Below are 11,693 nucleotides of genomic sequence, written 5' to 3'. Positions count from 1 at the left end.
CTCTGCCTTTTCTCTCCTCTCCTCCAGTCTTGGCCTCACCACCACGAGAAGCATGCACATCAGCCTGCCCACCCCTTTGCCTCACCTAAGTACTAGGTCAAATGCCATTTATTTGAACCATATTAACTTTCCCCTGCTCTTCCCTCCCTTAGCCCCCCCACCCTTTCCCCATAATAAACATACCCTGAGTCCCTTCCTAACATCTGTTCCAGGTATCTGACAGCTTCCTGATATTTAGTATGAAGACAGGTTTGAGGGGCATTTTTTCTCCCTAACAGCTCATGGAAAGGCTTCAAGAACTTGCTATGTTCTGAGAATCATAGGTGGTGGGATTATGTTTAGGCTGTAAAGTGAGGTTGGGAACAGTGGGATGAGGCAGGACAGGTAGGCAGGAATAAGCCTTGGTAGAGGATTTTGTCCCATAGGCCATGGAATTCTGAGGAATTCTGCATAGACTGGAACTCACTGCTCTTCCATTCAGCCCTCCTTACTTACATCCCTTCCTATCTCTCTCTGCCCCCAACCCCTGTCCCATTTGTCTCATACCAAAATGTTAATAACACCCAAGATTTACCGAGAACTCTCACTGTGTAAGTTTCCTGTTCACATTACCTCATATCCATCGTTCAGTACTGATGAAGTAGGCATTATCATCCCCACTTCACAAGTAAGGAAAATGACCCCAGTAAGTGGTTTGCCCTATTGCAAACTAAGGAAGAAGCAGAGCCCAACTGCTCAACCATTACACTGATTGGTCCCTGCTCTCTACCTTTTTTCTAATCTCTTCTTTGGGGGAGATGTCTGTAAGAAGGTCTTTGAGGCCTGGAGGCAGAACTGGGAAGCGCGAGTACAGGAACCAGACAATGCTGGAAGTGGGATCTCTGGGTTCTGATGGGACCTATCTCACCCATCCTTGCTCACCTCTCTGCTTGGCAGGAAGTGTCTCCCATTGTCCCCATTTCCTGACTTGACCCACTTGCTTACTCCAGTTTCCACATCCTTTTTCACCTCCTGACATACAGTTTGCCCTTGTCTTTCAGTTTCTAGGTGACACATTTGTTCTGAAAATGCCTAGAGGGACCAGGAAACTCTGGAACCTCTGCAGATAATTCAGATGTCTGGAGAGTATGGCTATACCTACCCTGTCTTCCCCCAACTCTAACAAAATGGGTGTGGACTGACCCTGGGTTTCCCAGGCTCTTCAGCAAAGGTTAGCTCCTCTCTACCTCATCTCCCACTACCTACGCCTGTGCCCTGTCACAGGCTACGTATATATATAACCCCATGCACTTCCCCAAATATGGCAAATTCTTGAAATCTTTGCATGTGCATTTTCTCTCTTTGGAATGCCAGCATCTTCTCTACTCCAAGTTTTTCTTCAGGAAAACTCCTAATTATCCTCAAGCTTTGCTCAAACATGATCTCCAGCCCCACTGATTTCATCATCACTCAGGCCATCATTTCCTGCCTGGACTGCTCCCTCACTAGTCTCTAGGATGTCTCCCTGGCCCTACACCATCCAGTGCCCACACTGCACCCACAGTAACCTTTATAAAATGCAAACATGATCTTATCACTTCCCTTCTTAAAATTTTCAAATAGTTTCCCATTTGCTGAAGGTAAAGTCATAACTCAACCTGGTTTGGGTGCTTCTTGCACCCCACTCCCACCCACTTCTCTTGCTTCGCATCCTCCAGCCCTACCCACCACCCTACTGGTAATCCAGCCAGATTTCCTGACACTTTTACTCAGGTCCTTGAAACTTGCCTGTTCTCTCTTGACTACATAATGTTCTCTTGGCTGGAACTCCCTTTCCTTCCTTTTCCCCCAGCTGATTTCTACTCACCCTTGAGGCAGATCTTGGCCTGGACTCACTTCACCACAGAGCCTTCCAGAACCCCCCTGATGAATCAAGCTGCCTCTGCTTTCTTGCCCTCACTGCCCATTATTTCCCCTACGACAGCATTTATCTGGTCCTTTACTACATATTTGTTTGCTCATGTGTTTCCCACAGTCAACTGGGCCCGACCTTATTCCCAGTTATAACCCAGAGTCTAGTGCCGGTAGACTTTCCAGAACAATTGTTGAATTGGTGAGTGAACAAAGCCTTCCCTGTCTTCACAGTGCAGACTCAGGCACCCACTGCAGTCTCTGCTACCACCACATCATACATACTATTCTGGATTATGGGTGATTGTTTCTCTGGGTGTTCCTCTCTCTTTATGGATGGGGATGGCACCTTGAATCTACTCCAAGGCCTAAAACAGAGGTCAGCACTCACCTTCCATTGTCTTCCTCTATTTTTTATTCTTATTTTTAACAAGTTTTTATTGAGTAACTACTACATACTAGATACTTTGGATACAGCAGTGAACAAGGTAGCCAACACCCTGCCCTTAGGCTCACATTCTAGTGTCATATATGGGTGCCTAGTGAACAGGGGGTTCAGGGGATCTCAGTCCTACTGGGAAGCCCCTGAGGGCTTTTGTGTCTGCAACTACAAAGCAAGGAGCACAGCCTCAGGGGAAAGAGAATATATTTTCTTGGTGACATCTGGACCTCCCTTTGTTTAGGTCTCCACGAGACTAGCCATCAAGCAGCAGCAGGAAGTGGGGGGGAGAGAGGAGGATGGAAGATGGTCTTGCAGCCCAGTGCCTACAACCACTTCATCCAGGCAACTGGCTTTTTTCTCTACCCTGGAACAGAGAAATAAAGAGATCCACAGAAGGAAAGACATAAATGGATAGAAATGACAGAGGAAAAGGTAAGGAGACAAAAAGTCAAACAGAGACATGAGGACGAAGAGGAGTCAAACACGTGGACAGGGAAGGAGATGAAGGCAGAGATAAAAAAGCCTGCAGGATTGAGCCCTGCCTGTCTCATTTGGGTCACTGGGGGGAATAAAGAGGATTCAATTTTGAGCTCTTGGGATTCCCTGAATGATCCCTCAAGTTATCTCTGGCCCCATCTGGCCTAGGAGGCTTCTGCCAGGGACCTACCAGCCTTCAAACCAGAATATACTCCATGCGACCCTCAGGAGTAGGGACAGGCAGTGATGAAAAAATACAGTTGCTCTGGGAACAGCAGTCCCTTATTTTCATCTTTTTCAGTAAAGATCATAGAAAAGACCCTGTGTTCACCATCTGTTTCCTAACTGGGGGCTCCAGGCTTTGCTCCCTGAGATGTGGGCCTGACAATATCTCAATCTGCAGGCACAGCACAGAAACTCCTCTGAGCTGAGAGCTGGGGAAGCATCCCCCACCCCCAGGAGCCCCCAGATGCCAAGCACGAGCCTGAGTTGCTAATAGTGAGTGCCCTGCTTTTGCCAGCAGCTTCAGCTGTTCGCTCCTGAGGCTGTGATGCCATCTGCTGCTCAATTTAGGAAACTGGATGACTCTGTCTGCACAACCAAGGGAGAGCAGGGCAGTTGGGAAGGGGGCCCACCTAGGTCTCAGAAGAGCCACGTCTTTGTCTCTGGACGGACCCAGTAACAGGCCTCCGTGACAGAGCAATGGTCTGTTCACTGTCACCATTCTCCTTAGACAAGGCAGGATGCCTCTCTTTCACAGGAAGGTACCTAAGGCTTCTGGAGAGACAAGGAGGTTGGCTCTGCCCTTCATCAAAGTCCAGTGTTGTCTTAAGGTTAAATTGCCCAGAGGGGTCTCAGCCTGCCTTTGAAGTTCTATAGCTTTCCTCAAAACATTTTGTTTTCTTTGCAGGTTTAAGTAAGATTATTCCAAGTTATATTAATTGGGTGAATGAAATAATGAGGCCAGGCCTAAAGGAAGTGGGGCTTTGAAGAAATGAGCTTGCTCATGCAGAATCCAAATAAGGCCTTCAGACTCTCAACGGGTTTCTGAAGTTCCTGCCGTGTGGTACCTTTTCAGGCCTCAACCAGATAGGGTTGTGAGCTCCAGTGTTATAGGGGCCACCTATAATGCCTGGCAGCTATTTTTGATATTTCTTGAAGTAATGGTTAGCTTGAGATTTCCCGCAAATCAGTTGAGGTAGCCAACCTCGGAGGTGATCCCCAATGATCTCCATGTCCTGAGAATCACCCACTTATAATCACCCTTCCACAAAGTACAAGCATTAATCCATGACCAACAGAATAGGACAGAAGTAATGGTGCGTAATCTCCAAGATTAGATTAAAAAAGACACTGTGGCTCCCTTCTCTGCGGCTGTTCCTCTCTCCCTCCCCCTCTCTCTGCCTCTTTCCCTCATCACTTATTCTGAAGGAAGCCAGTTGCCTTGTTGCTAACAGCCCTATGGAGAGGTTCATGCAGTAAAGAACTAAGGCCTTCTGTCAACAGCCACATGAGTGAGATTGGAAGCAGATCCTCTTAGGAAGCCTTCAGATGACTGCAGCCCTGGCAAACGGCCTGACTGCAAACTCATGAGCGACCCTGAGTCAGTTCAGCTGAGTTATTCCTATTTCCTTACCCTCAGAAACTCAGATAAATGTTCAAAGTTTGGGGTAATTTGTTATGCAGCAACACAATAAATCTGTCATATGGTATTATTATTATTATTATATCATGGTGTATCATCTGCATTATATCACTCCATTTCCTTATAACATCTAATATGTGGACCCCACCCCCTCAACCTCTTTAACCTCATCCCTTACTTACCCCACCCTCTCCCCAGCTCAGCCTCACCCAAGGCTCACTCCTGCTTCACTCAAGCCCTTTGAATTTGCTTTTCTGTCTGCTGGAGCCCCCTCCCAGCTACCCCTAAATCTCTGCACGATTGCTCCCTTATCTTGTTGAGGTCTTGTATTCACATGTAGCCTTTTATTTTTTTTTCTTTTAATAAATGTTTATCTATTTGTTTTGAAAAAGAGAGAGAGTGTGGGGGTGGGGGGCAAAGAGGGAGACAGAGATTCCCAAGCAGGCTCCACACTGTCAGCACAGAACCCCATGCGGGTTTCGATCCCACGAATCTTGAGATCGGGACCTGAGCCAAATCAAGAGACAGACACTTAACCGATTGAGCCACCCAAGTCCCCCACATATAGCCTTTTCAAAGTAGCTTTCCTTGACCCTCTGCACACCTGAACTACAGCTCCCATGTGTGCCTATTCTTTTCCCTAGTTTATTTTTATCCTTTGCCCTTATGATTATATAACATATATAATAAAATATATTTCACATATTTATCTTCTCATTTCTATCTCTCCCCTTGAATATATGCTCCATTTAGGCAATAATTTGTGTTTTTGTCTATTTTGGTCACTGCTCTAGCCCCAACACTTGGACTAGTGATTAGTGATACACATAACAGATGTGTACATACTCAGTTGAATAGGGACAAAATGTTACAATTCATCAATTGTAGTATGTATATCCTCTAGATGCCTCATATCACATGTCATGTTATGATGTCACATATATATTATCTTAAATGCAGTGTAAGGCAGTGCAGAGAATAGAGCCACATATAAGGAGACCTAGCTTTGTTGCTTGCTGGCTAGCTACATTACTATCAGCAAGGCATGTAACCTCTCTGAGCTCAGTTTTACTCATTTGTAAAGTGAAGTTATTATAACCTCCCTGTCCTACCTATAATGTAGATATAGAAATCAAATAATGAATGTTATAGTATTTTTTAAAAATCTAACACATAATATAGTTTCTGAAATGTTTTCTAAAGGTCATGTCACATGTCTCAGGATATGCTCTTGGGGATGGGGGGAGATAAAAAGGTCAAAGAGGTTTGGGAAATTTGGTTCCAATATTCTTTTTTTTTAATGTTTATTTATTTTTGAAAGGGGGGAGCACAAGCAGGGGAGGGGCAGAGAGAGAAAGAGAGAGAGAGAATCTGAAGCAGGCTTCAGGCTCTGAGCTGTCAGCATAGAGCCTGATGCAAGGCCCAAACTCACCAACCCGTGAGATCATGACCTGAGCTGAAGTCAAACGCCTCACCAACTGAGCCACCCAAGCGCCCCATTGGGTTCCAATACTCTAATGACTCTTCTTGGACATTCACACTATTAGCATATGAAAGGGTCTGAAAATCCTGCATGTAAGGTCTTTCCCAATGCACCTGGCTATACTTGGTCTTGATCTCTGTAATACATAATACACCATCTTTGTCATCAGGATAACATTGCTCCTTTAGAGCAAGAAGGAATTCTAAAGTTCCTAAAACAAATCCCAGTGAGGTGGGCAATGAGATCCAACAGGTGAAATGGAGACTGGGAGGAGGGAGGAGGAGAAGAAAAAGGAAAAGGAGGGAAGAGAGAGAGGGAAATCAAGAACAAGGGGAAGGAAGAGGAAAAAAAATAGTGAAGGAAAAAAAGGACAACTAAACTCATCCCCTGTGAAACGAAAAGAGTTCTGCAGAACAAAGGCAACCTGAAATTTCCCAGGAGTGGATGGCAGGAAGGGATCGGAGGGAGCTATCTACGAATTCTGATGCTGCCCACGAAACCCAGTTTATTCCTTTGAGTGTTGCTTCTGCCAATTTCCACAGGTGGAGCTCGGGCTTCCTTTTTGGCTCCAAGGAACCTCTGAAGCGATTTCTTCTTTATCAGAGAGGAGGAACCAGGTAAACCAATTGCTTCTGCCAATTTCCACAGGTGGAGCTCGGGCTTCCTTTTTGGCTCCAAGGAACCTCTGAAGCGATTTCTTCTTTATCAGAGAGGAGGAACCAGGTAAACCAAAACAGCAGCTTCTCGATTTAGTGTACTCACTAAGTGCCTGAAATGGCAGCTGCCATTTTTCCTTTCCTCACAAGCAATAAGCTTTCTTGGCAGCATCCATCTCCCCAGAGCACGCCTGACTTCAAAAGGAAGAGGAACTGCAATTCCTCCCGCAAAGATTCCCTAGGCTGAGTGGGAGAGGAAGAGGCGGGCAGGTTTATTCTTGACCTCCAAGTAGGCCTACCCTAGCCCAGTCCAGACACTAATAGAAAAGGAGATTCTGCAGCGCCCTCTGGCATCCACTCACACTTTCAGCCCTCATGGCTAGGAAGTCCTTTGTTATACCTCATTTCAGTCTTTTCCCTGTAACTTCATTTTTTACTGCCTTTGCCTTACCCCAGAAGAAGGGAGTGATTTGACTGTCATAAGTTGCATGTATAGAACAATTTACAGTATAACCAGTATAGTTATAACCCATATCTTTGGGCATATGATTGGTGAATACTATTCGAGGAACTTCATTTCCCACCAACTCAGAAACTGGGCTCTTTTTTTTTTTTTTCTTAATGTTTATTTCTTTATTTTGACAGAGAGAGAGATAGAGTGAGCAGGGGAGGGGCAGAGAGAGAGGGAGACAGAGAATCCTATGCAGGCTCCGCGTGATGTGAGGCTCAAACTCACAAACCGTGAGATCATGACCTGAACCGAAATCAAGAGTCAGACACTTATAACTGAATGAGCCACCAGGTGCCCCTCTTTTTTTTTTTTTTTCTTGTGTGATTCGTAGTGGGCTAGGGAGTCATGAGAAAGGAAGTGACATAGGTTGAGCACCTGCCTGGTCCCTTATATATGACATCTCGTTTCATCTTCACAACAACCTAAAATGTAGAGACTCTAATTCCCATTTTATAGGTGAAGGTACTGAAGTCCAGAGGTCACTTAAAGTCAAACAGCTGACAGGTAGGTGGTGGAGCCAGAATCTCATCGACATCTCACTCCCAAATCCATGTTCTCTCTACCTAAGGGGCTTGACTAGATCACACAGAAACCTGGGTCTTTGGTTGCTTTGCATTCCTTGTGAATATTAGGTTTATCCCCTAGCCCTACAAACATGCAGGGTACACTTAACATCAGAAAAGTGCAGGGGCACCTGGGTGGCTCAGTCAGTTAAGCATCCTACTTAGGCTCAGGTCATGATCTCATGGTCCCTGGAGACCCGCTTAGGGTTCTGTGCTGACAGCTCAGAGCCTGGAGCCTGCTTCTAATTCTGTCTCTCCCTCTCTCTCTCTCTCTCTGCCCCTCCCCCACTTGCAGTCTGCCTCTCTCTCTCTAAAAATAAACATTAAAAAAAAATTTTTTTAAAAGCACAAGTAACTCTCAAGTCTTTGCTGCGACCAAATCTGTACTCACTCTACCTGATGTCCACCTGCTTCACCAGATTGTAATCTCCATAATGGTAAGGATCATGTCTATCTTATTCATCATACTATCCCTCCCTAGTGCCTACCACGCGGCCTGCTACTTGGTAGATACTCAGTATGTGTTGACTGAATGAATGATGACAGAAAGAGAAGACTCCATAAAACAAGGTAAGAGAATGTGAGACAAACATTTAAAAGGCCAACATTCAATTTAAAGAAGGAGAAAAGAGGTAGCTAGGAAGAGGGTGAGAGACAGCAAGATAAGAAAACTCAGCACAAACAAGCAAGATAAAAATAGCCTCTTGCCACTGTCCTTTTAAAATTACTTTCTATATTTGAGCCTAAGTGACAAGTGAAATCTCCTCTGTAATTTCCCATGTGTTCAGCTTAATGAATTTCTGGCAAATGGTTTCAGCATCGGAGGGCCAATTTGGACATCATGGGGGTGGAGTTGGTGAGAAAATGAAGGGTATGGAAATAGACTGAGTCTAGAAACCAAATGAAGAGGTGATTGGAGGCATGTGAGGAGGGAGTCAAGTCTTGGAACTTGCTCAACATCAAGAAGGACTGAGAATTGGTCTTGCTCTAGCTGATGTCATTGTGATGTCTCCCTACATGCTACAGAAGGAGTCCAGAATCCCAAGATGGCCTTGCAACGATTCTTTGTGTCACACTGCCTATCTTCTAAAGAGCTTTATTTGTTTATATAGAGAGCATTATATTAATGATTTAATTTTAGCCATTGAAGGGAATAAAGAAACTGTCTTTTTCATGTCCATAAATCTTGTACACAGTAGGCATACCATAAATGTTCAACCAAATCATTATGAGGGAGTGAAGTTAGGAAGTAGGACAGGAATGCATAGTCTACTCCTCTGAATCTGTTCAGACTGCCCACCCGGATGCATTAACTTTCTCTGTATACTAAGGAAGGAGCTCTGAGGGGCCACAGGACCCAGAATAAAAAGTTTTTTCTAGTCCTTAAAATTGTAAATGACCATGCAGACCACAATTTTAATCAGAATGCATGTCTTTCAGCTCCCCAAGTATGCTTTTTCGTTGTAGTTTTAATAGCTTTATTGGTATATGTCATATATCATACAAGTCACCCATTTCAACTATAGAATTAATGGTTTCTTATTACACTCACAGATAAGTGTAACCATCACAATTTGAGAATATTTCACCACCTCAAAAAGAAACCTATAATCTTTAGCTATCACCCCCTCTTTTTTTTAATGTTTATTTTAATGTTTATTTTTTAATGTTTAATGTTTTTTAATGTTTGAGAGAGAGAGAGAGAGAGAGAGAGAGAGCATGCGCGTGCGCGCATGAGTGCGCACATTAGCAGGGGAGGAGCAGAGGGAGGGGTAGAGAGAATCCCAAGCAGGCTCTGCATTCTGAGTACCACCTCACAAACCATGAGATCATGACCTGAGCTGAAATCAAGAGTCAGATGCTCAACCTATTGAGCCACCAGGTACCCCAACCCTCCTCCCCTTTATTTATTTTCTGTCTCTACAGATTTTCCTGTTCTGGAGTTTCATATGAATGGAATCAAACAATATGTAGTTCGACGTCTTTAACTTAATGTAACATTTTCAAGGTTCACTCATGTTGTAGCATGAATTAGTACTTCATTCCTTTTTTTGACCAAATAATATTCCACTATATAGATACTCCACATTTTGCTTATCCATTTGTCAGTTAGACATTTGAGTTGTGTTTTAGCCCCTATGAATAATGCTGCTACAAAAATTTGTTTTTGTATGGACACACATTTTCATTTTCTTGGGTATATACCTCTAAGAGTAGAATTGGTGAATCATAAACTAACTCTATGTTCAATCATTTGAGGAACTGCCAGACAGTTTTTCAGAGCAGCTGCACCATTTTACATTCCCACCAGCAGCGTATGATGATTCCAATTTCTCTATATCCTTGCCAATCCAACTATGCTTTTGAGAAATAACAAGGACAACTGCAGGGATCCACTCTGATCTAGATAGCTATTACAGAGAAACAGCAAGAGGAGTAGAGTCCAGGGATGGAAGAGGGATCCCTCTTCTCCTGTAAGCTCTTAGGGACATCCAGAGGGAACACTGCCATCTTTAGTACTCTCTGTGATTCCCTGGGCTGGGTTAGCTGTCTTCTGACATCTGCCAAAGGATACCTATACCACTGTCTCTTTTCCCCACTAGATTGTAAGCTTTGGGCAGGCAGTGATCTCTAGTGCTCTGACTTTATCTGCAGCACCTGAACAGGAACTGGCAAATGGCAGATGTTCAGTAAATGCTAATTGGCTGACTGACTGAGTAAACGATTAAACATTTCTTTACCTGTGATTCTTGTCCAGGGAGGAGAGGAATGGATCAACCTCAGGGGCAAAAGCCTTCAAGAAGGGAAGCAAGGAAAGAATAGATGGAGGAGAAAGGTAAAGTCACACAAGAAATTTAGAGACCTAGTGTCCCTTAAGGCCAACCTTCTGATTATTATGAGGTCAAACTCGGAGCTAATGGACCTACCCTAATCCTTTTTTGCCTTTCATCTGGCTGCATTTTTTTTCTAGAAATTTCCCTTTTTCTTTTTTGTTATTATTTCTAACAATTTTGTCTTTGCAAGGATAAGAAAGTATAAAAGTAGTTGCTATTACAGGTAAAAGACCACATAAATCAACTCACCAAAACAAATTCAGAATTTTAAAGAATGGAGGTTAAGAAGGTTGACTATGAAGGATTTTTTTAACTAAGAAATGCAGAAACCATAATCTAGGTTTTCCTCCTTATCACACTGAAAGCCCTATATCTAACAAAGCTGACTATATTTTCAGTGACATAACAACATGACCCACCACTCAGCCTTATCCATGATGGCTGGCCTTCTTTCCACACAAATCCTGCCTCTTACCTGACTAATCTGTGTCCAGTAGTCACCAGGTCATTGGGTCCCTCTCTCTCCTTAGGTCCTGTATCTGTATAGCCTGAATCACTTCCTGTCTCTTCTCTGAAAGCACAGACGCATGCATATATTCACACAAACCTCATCTTTCCTTTTCATGAATCCTCAGGGTAGGTCTCCTTCTCCATTTCATGTGTTTGGAAGAAAAGAAAGCAAAATATATGAGATGCCAATGCAATTTCTCCTTTAGCAGAGCTTCACAGGACAATACCCACCCAATCTGCAGGGTTTTATACCTCTCATAACCATCCTTTATGAATATATTGTGACAGCCGGATGCGGGCACTGATTATGGCAGCAGTCTTCAGCTACATTCCTATTTAACAAAGCAGAGCTCCTGCCTACCGGCTCAACAGTGTTCATGTGCCTTTTTTTTTTTTTTTTCAACGTTTTTTATTTATTTTGGGGACAGAGAGACAGAGCATGAACGGGGGAGGGGCAGAGAGAGAGGGAGACACAGAATCGGAAACAGGCTCCAGGCTCCGAGCCATCAGCCCAGAGCCTGACGCGGGGCTCGAACTCACGGACCACGCGATCGTGACCTGGCTGAAGTCGGACGCTCAACCGACTGCGCCACCCAGGCGCCCCATGTGCCTTTTTTTAAATTATTGTATTTATGTAAGTCTTTTTTTTTTTTTTTTAATTTTTTTTTTCAACGTTTATTTA

General features: G+C 43.9%; 1 long non-coding RNA gene across 3 annotated transcripts; it reads right to left on the bottom strand.

Annotated features, from left to right (window-relative positions):
• Positions 1–2,289: 2,289 nt before the first annotated feature.
• LOC147584432 (uncharacterized) lies at positions 2,290–11,396 on the bottom strand. 3 transcript variants are annotated; one of them, XR_015249857.1, is made up of 3 exons: positions 10,977–11,396; positions 10,409–10,461; positions 2,290–7,347 (listed from the first exon to the last, which is right to left on the bottom strand). It is a non-coding gene; the product is annotated as an uncharacterized LOC147584432 (long non-coding RNA). The 3 variants fall into 3 exon arrangements; XR_015249858.1 differs by having other exon boundaries at positions 2,290–2,696; XR_015249856.1 differs by having other exon boundaries at positions 2,290–10,461.
• Between the last annotated feature and the right edge of the window lie 297 nt (positions 11,397–11,693).

This window comes from Puma concolor, chromosome A1 (assembly GCF_028749965.1).
Source record: "Puma concolor isolate L17-30 chromosome A1, mPumCon1.1.hap2, whole genome shotgun sequence".
Lineage (NCBI taxonomy): Eukaryota > Metazoa > Chordata > Mammalia > Carnivora > Felidae > Puma > Puma concolor.
The sequence above is the reverse complement of the archived record's forward strand: the minus strand, read 5'-3'. Positions and strand labels throughout refer to the sequence as shown.